The sequence below is a fragment of the Schistocerca gregaria genome, chromosome 2, assembly GCF_023897955.1.
Source record: "Schistocerca gregaria isolate iqSchGreg1 chromosome 2, iqSchGreg1.2, whole genome shotgun sequence".
NCBI lineage: Eukaryota > Metazoa > Arthropoda > Insecta > Orthoptera > Acrididae > Schistocerca > Schistocerca gregaria.
Genome location: NC_064921.1, coordinates 206,650,396 through 206,658,368, shown reverse-complemented (window position 1 = coordinate 206,658,368; position 7,973 = coordinate 206,650,396).

Below are 7,973 nucleotides of genomic sequence, written 5' to 3'. Positions count from 1 at the left end.
CGTGGGATGAAGCAGGGTGTCAGCAGTAAAAGAAGGACAACACAAGAAGAAAATGATAGAGGGAGCTAAAACAATGTGGCAGATGGAAGTGACTGGCTGACCGCAAGGAAAAAAGGGGAGGAGTCAGCCACTCTGCAGTACACTAAAACCTCCAGCCTAAAAGTTTAGGCCAGAGTCCAGACACATCTACAGGGGAAATTCCTAATGTCGTCCAAGATAGTCATAATAACTCGGCCAAGTAGTATAAAATTATCTGATTCACAATAAGCACAATGGACACCGGAATTATATTTTGTAAGTCTACAATGAAAGGCATTCATTCTTTCTGCAACGTATTTACCGTCTAAAGTGAGGGTGGCTTCTTTGTTGGTGGACTATTGTTATATAATGTGGTATATTTGCGCAGATCCTGCGTTTCTTTTGTGTTGTTGTTCCTTGCTGGTTGCGATGGACTAATAGGATACACTACTACTATTTAATAACAGTAAAAGATATTAAGAGAATGAAATATAATTCTGACTGCTAATATAACAGACAGGAAAATGAGAAGCAGCGAAAAATAATGTAAGCTTATTTGTTTTCTTTCTATACGCTAACAAGTTGGAAAAGAAACTGAAAAAAAATGGCTCTGAGCACTATGGGACTTAACATCTATGGTCATCAGTCCCCTAGAACTTAGAACTACTTAAACCTAACTAACATATGGACATCACACAACACCCAGCCATCACGAGGCAGTGAAAATCCCTGACCCCGCCGTGAATCGAACCCGGGAACCTGGGCGTGGGAAGCGAGAACGCTACCGCACGACAGCGAGATGCGGGCGGAAAAGAAACTGAGTTATGTGTGCAAGGTATGTAACAATGTAGGCATCAGTTACCGGTGTTTAATCTTATAATGAAATTTTATGACTACAATTCATTTACTTCCGAATACAGTAATAATGACTGGTTGGTTGGTTGGTTGTTTGGGGGAAGATACCAAACTGCGAGGTCATTGGTGACGTCGGATTAGGGAAGGATGGGAAGGAACTCGGCCGCGCCCTTTAAAGGAACCATCCCGGCATTTGCCTGGATCGATTTAGGAAAATCACGGAAAACCTAAATCACGATGGCCGGACGTGGGATTGAACCGTCGTCCTCCCGAAAGGGAGTCCAGTGTGCTCACCACTGCGCCACCTCGCTCGGTCAATAATGACTGTCACTTGGAACGAAATCCTAGAACGTTTCCAAGTAACTAGTGCTTGACTGCTATCTGATGATCAAGACCTTAACATGGGATATGCCGTTTATAAATCGTTAAACGCCTACTTCCAAGCAATGCACTCCACATTTTCAGATACTGAAGCAATAGCCAAAGTGCCGACTGGGTGTGAAGATATAAGCAATAGACTTCAAGACAATGCAAGCGAAATACAAAGCCACGACCATTTCAACAGCTCTACTACACTCGATGATGTTGGAGAAAATCAAACATCAGGACAATATACTGAAATTCAGATGTTTATTGTCATAACTGTTAATGTGCTATCCATGTTAGCACAACGTGTGGATCCATACCGCCAAGTGATCAGTGGATTTAGAATACTTCGGCAATTTGAGTCTTTAGTAGCAGAAGAGATCTTGAAAAGAACCCCGGTTATCGTCAGAGTTTATGCAGATGGTTTGGAAGAAAGCGTAGGTGACGAAGTGGTGCAATTTGTTGACCTGCTCAAAACATATGAGGCTGCTGCTATTAACCGCAAAAAGCATGGGCCCCAGCAACTGCAGTTTTATAAACTTTTAGTGGAAAATTCATTAGAATCATGTTTCACAAATATAGAAATAGTCTTAGAGATTTACTTGCCGTTATAAGATCGCCCATTTCAGGGAAGAACGCTCTGTTTCAACTTTGAAGAGCAATAAAATTAGTTAAGGAACAACATCGATAGTCCTCGTAACCCATTAGTGACGAAATGTGCTGACGCTTCCGCTTCACGTAATAGTCGCCCTAGCATCTGCACACAGACGTAAATTTCGTCGTGTTGACGCCCTGTTATTTACCGTATTTACTACCTCACTACATTACGCTAGTTTCTGTTACACGCCGTAAACTAATCGTTTTGTAAATACAGAATTAACTTCTTGTAAGTGGTACTTGACTAAAACGCATACACTGAGCGAAGTGGAGAGGTGGTTAGCACTCTTGACTTGCATTCGGGAGGACGACGTTTGAAACCTGCATCGGGTCATCCTGGTTTAGGTTTCCCGTGATTTCCCTAAATCACTTCGGGCAAATGCCGGGATGGTTCCTTTGAAACGGCACGGCCGAGTTCCTTCCCCATCCTTACCTAACCCGATGGGACCGATGAAGTTGGTGTTTGATCCACTCCCCCCGGGCAACCAACCAACTAAAAAACAGATTTTGAGCGCTATTTTTGTGTTTTCTTGTCACAGAAACGAGTTTCCTTGTGTTTCACATAGCTTACTCTTTCTGTTGCATGCGATAGAAACCATGGAAATAATTTAACAATTCCTTAATGAGATATATTAATTTGTCTGACTGCCTTTAATGTTGGAATTAATGAAGTTTTGTTTCCTGCTTCACTGGGGGCAGAAAGATCCCAATGGGGAATAGATGGGAGGCTTTTAGCAATCCCGGCAATTGCCTGACACTCAGGCAAAATTCCCCTAAACCTTGGTGGAGACCAAAGTATTGGAACTACAAGAGCTACTGGGCAAGTAAGCTCCGATCGCCCGCGAAAAGGATACCACAGTGAAAATTAAAAATATTTTGTTCGCAACAATTAGCTACACCTTCAAGCTACTTTTCTACATAGTTGCCCGTCGGACGGAAATTGTCGTAGAATTGTACCAACTTTCAAATGCCCTCGCCATAGAAGGCAGCCGCCTGTGCTTTCTGGCATTTTTCTACGCTGATCTGCAGCTCGTTGTCTGTGCCAAAATACTGTCTTCTTAGCCAGTGGTTCATGTGAACAGAGATGAATATCAGGGGTAGCCAAGACCTGACTGCATGGTGGGATCAAACTCTTCCCATCGAAAACGCTGCACGAGCGTCCTCGTTGCTCCTACAGTGTGCTGCCGAGAACTGTCATGAAGAAGGAAATTCATGACACTTACTCATTCATCATCATTCGTGACAGTGGCTAGATTGGACTGTGAAAAAAAAATGGACTGTATATAAATTGGGACTTTGTAAGGGCGCTGATGACCATGCAGTTGAGCGCCCCACAAACCAAACATCAACGTCATGACAGTTACGTTTCGAGGGACTGCATGAAATCAGGTGAAATCTCTCACACGCGCTCATACTTAGCCGGAGACACTATTTTCTAGGCGTCTTTGCGTGATCACTGTGCGCTCAGAACTGCAAAGAGCGACGTGACACGATCGACGGGCATACTGGAGACACTGTCCAACACATCTGTGCAAAGCCTCATCGGATTTTCACTATCGTTTCCATTTCGCGATCGATCGGACATTAATTTCAAAACAGCCCTTGTATTTTATTTCTACGTTAGACACAAATCGGAATTCTGTGTATGTGACTTCCATGTTATATACTGTGTAAGTATTTAGATATCACTGCAAGGTATAGTGCTATTTCCCCAGAGAAACCCTTGCAATATTCCTGGTTTTATACCCGAGAGTGAGAAAGAATCAGTTATCATTACGTGTATTCGGTTATGTAACCACTGACATTACTGTTATTTTTTCTTTGTAACCTTTATAATCAACACCATTCTACAGGTTACCTTCCATTAGCAAAGTTGGTGCACTCAGCGATTGTGACATTGTTTATAAATTATAGAGCGTAGCAATCAGTCGTCCTTTTCTTTTAGGTTTTATTTGGCAAATCTAGATTTCGGCTAGTGCCTAGCCATTATCAATGCATTATTTTCGAATCCTAATACATGTCAATTCTCTGCTGTTCGGGCGTCAGTCACAGTTGTAGTATTCAAAGAACTGTGACTGACGCCTGAACAATAGGGAACTGACATGTATCCAGACTAGAAAATAGTGCATTGATAATGGCTAGGCCCTAGCCGAAACCTGGATTTGCCACATAAAACCTACAAAAAGAGGATGACTGATTAGTGCGCTTTATAATTTATAAATTTATAAATAAAAAAATTATAAACCATAGTACAGTACAATGAAGATTGTGTTCAAAGGAAAGAGTGGCTTGACCTCACTGTTTATGTATCGATCCTGGTGTTATTTGTCACTTAATAATGTATTCTGCACACTTAGTGAAGCGTCTTTATGCTAGCTGAAAGAATGTGTTACAACTAGAGAGAATATTAGCTGTTTGTTACTACTATCGATAACATATAGTTACTCTCAAATAATTATTCAGATATACATATTGAACATACATATTCACACGTAATACTGATTAATTCCTAATTTAACAGCACCTAGTTACCCTTTAGTAGGATTGTGCATGGCTTCAGTGAAATAGCGGAAGGCGACCACCCAGAATGAACCTCCCGGTCGATAGATAGGCGAACACGTGAAGCAATATTCTACGCTGCACAAGCCCGGCCAGCATACGCGTCACTCTTCAGTGTAACGACCTCGTCAGTGCGACCGCTTGCTGGCCGATATCTCACGACTGGACAGTCGTGTGGCGCGCGGACTGCTTCGAGATGACCCTCTGAGGAATGCAGAGTAGCACGTCCGCGCATGCGCACTAATCTGTCACGAGGAGCTCTAGTACTAGAACAGAGCGTGCCAGCCAAGTCTACTCGGTGGCTACAGTAGCGTCACATAGTGGACTGCTCAATGCGCCCTTAGAGCGCCCCCCCCCCCCCCCTCTCACACACACACACAAGTTGGAGCAGAAACGTCAATTGCAGAAAGGTTACGATATGCCTGAAGAAATATTGACAGTGCTTCTTGATCGCCACAGGCAGACTTCGAGAGAGCGAAGAAACAGCAAGAGTCGCTCTCGCTTAGCTTCCGAAACTGCGATTAGAAAAGTACCTTTCGCTTTGCAGAATGTAATTGCTAAAGAAGACGAATTAATAAATGCTCACAAGAACTATTATCTTGCAATCTAAATACGCATTCCTCAGCTCGTGAGTGCCAGATCGCACTGGCAGCATTCCTTGTGTAACTGGCGTCGATAAACAGAGTCATACCAAGGCGCCGATAAACAGAGTCATACCAAGTTTCTCTGCCACTCTCAGAAGAAATACCTACGGTTTCCATAGATTAATTTTTCATAATCAGGAAGAAAAGCACGTCTGAAAATAACCACACTATTTTTATGAAATACAGGGGGAAAAAACGTTTGGATGTTGGAGTAACACTTGTGCTGATATCGAATGTGTTGACATTACTGAGGAGCCCAAGACACTTCAAGTAGTTTTTTATTTTCATCTTCGTTGCCTTCGTCAACTCTTAATCAAACAACCACATTCCAACCTAATCTAGAACTCGGGCTAAGCTAAAGAACAGTCTATCAGCACTGCCAGGGTTTTTGGCATCACCTTCTTTGGCTTCCCCAAATCACAACCTAGCTACTACATTCAAAACTAACCTAAACCTTGTCTGAAGATACACTCTTAAAACCAGTAAAGCCAAGATAAATTATTGTAAAAAAGTGCCTGGTTGCAGTTTTCAAACCTTTTAACATACGCTATAAGGGAAAAAAAAAAGAAAAACCAAAGCACCACGTTGGAATTATCCGAATGGGACAGAAACCGGTAGACGTGGTGTGCATATACAGACAAAAAATGATTATACTTTTCATAAAAACTGAATGATTTATTCAAGAGAAAGAGCATCGCAAATTGAGCAAGTCAATAACACGTTGGTGCACCATTGACAATTATTCAAGCAGTTCCCAAAATGAGATTTTCACTCTGCAGCATAGTGTGCGCTGATATGAAACTTCCTGGTAGATTGAAACTGTGTGCTGCACCGAGACTCGAACTTATGGCCTTTGCCTTTCGCAGGTAAGTGCTCTACCAACTGAACTACCCAAGCACGACTCACGCCCCGTCCTCACAGCTTTACTTCTGTAAAGTCTGGAAAGTAGGAGACGAGGTACTGGCAGAAGTAAAGCTGTGAGGACGGGGCGTGAGTCGTGCTTGGGTAGCTCAGTTGGTAGAGCACTTGCCCGCGAAAGGCAAAGGTCCTGAGTTCGAGTCTAAGTCCGGTACACAGTTTTAATCTGCCAGGAAGTTTCATTCAAGCAGTTGTTCGGCTTGGCACTCATTGACAGAGTTGTTTGATGTTCCCCTGAGAGGTAATGTACCAAATTATGTACAACTGGCACTTTAGATCGTGAAAATTCCGAGCTCGTAGGAACGCCCTACCCATAATCCTCCAAACTTTCTCATTTATGAAGAGATCGTGCTACCTTGCTGACCAGGGTAGCGTTTGGCAAACACGAAGACAAGCAGTAGAAACTGTCGTCGTATGCATTTCCTTGCTGAAATGTAATCCCAGGATGGCTTGCCATGCAGAGGAGCAAAACGGGCGTAGAATGTCGTCGACGTACCAGTGTGCTATGAGGGTGCCACGGATGTCGACCAAGGTGTCCTTCTACGAAAAGAAATGTCATCCCAGACTACCACATCTCGGTGTCGGGCCATATGACGAGCGACAGTCATGTTGGTACCTCTCCGCTGTCAGGGGCGTCTGCAGACACTCCTTCGACCTTGAATCGCATTGACTGGAGTAGAACTGTCCTATGTGATGACTCCTACTTCTCACTGAGCCCCGATGACGAACGAAGTCGTGTTTGGAGATACCAGTGGGACAATAGCTTATTGTCACCTGCCATACGGCCGACAACCAGAGTGTGGGATACCATTTCTTTTCATAGCAGCACACCTTTGGTTTTGATCCGCGGCACCCTCACAGCACAGTGACACGCCGACAATATTCTATGGCCCGTTTTGTTGCTCTCCATTGAAACAAATCCTGGGCTTACATTTCAGCAAGATAATGCCCTCCCGCAGACGGAGACCAGCTGTACGATTTGTCTTCGTGCTTGCCAAATCCTACCTTGGATAGCAAGGTCGCCGGTTCGCTCCGCAATTGGCAACGTTTGGAGTACTAAGGACATGGTCCTCCAACCTGCTCGGTACTGTGACTGTTTAACGCGGCAGTTGGACAGAATATGATGTGATATGCCTCAGGAGGACCTGCAGTAACTCTATGAATCGATGCTAAGTCGAACAACTGCCCGAATAAAGGCCAGATGGGGCCCAGCTTATTATTGACTCCCCCAATTTGTGAAGCTCTTACTCTTGAATAAATCATTTTTTTATCTCATCCGGATAATTCCTTCGTGGTGCTTGGCCTTTTTTTCATTTTTTTTTTCATATGGGAACTAATTCCTAGTAAGATGTGCCGTGCTTACCTGTGACAAAGGAAACTTGGTACTACTGGAAGTGCAAAGAAAGGTAAATAGCAAAAAAATGGTTCAAATGACTCTGAGCACTATTGGTCATCAGTCCCCTAGACCTTAGAACTACTTAAACCTAACTAACCTAAGGACATCACACACATCCATTCCCAAGGCAGGATTCGATCCAGCGACCGTAGCAGGTAAATAGCAAAGCAAGCTAAATAGGAAACAAGACCTTGCAGAGTGCATTGCAACGGCGTGCAACTATTCTACAGAGATCATGTCTTAGTTTTAGCTGTTTGTGTTCCGCAGGGTGCAATGCGAAGAGACACATTGTAAGAGGTCCATGATTAAAGAATATGTTGCTAGCGCACTCGAGCAGATGTAATTTCGATATATTGCTCACGCGCTGCCTGCGACATGTAAGCTGTAAGAGAATCTGAGACCAAAGAGCAGTGTTGACTGCAGTAGGAACTTCTGTAGCAGTAGCAGTAAGTAGTTGCTACCAGTCTGGAGTGTGAAGTTGGCTGGGCCGGTCGTGTGGAGCGATGGCGGAGCCTGAGCGTTGTAGTATAAGGTAAAAGCAGCGTCGCGCATAGGTAGTA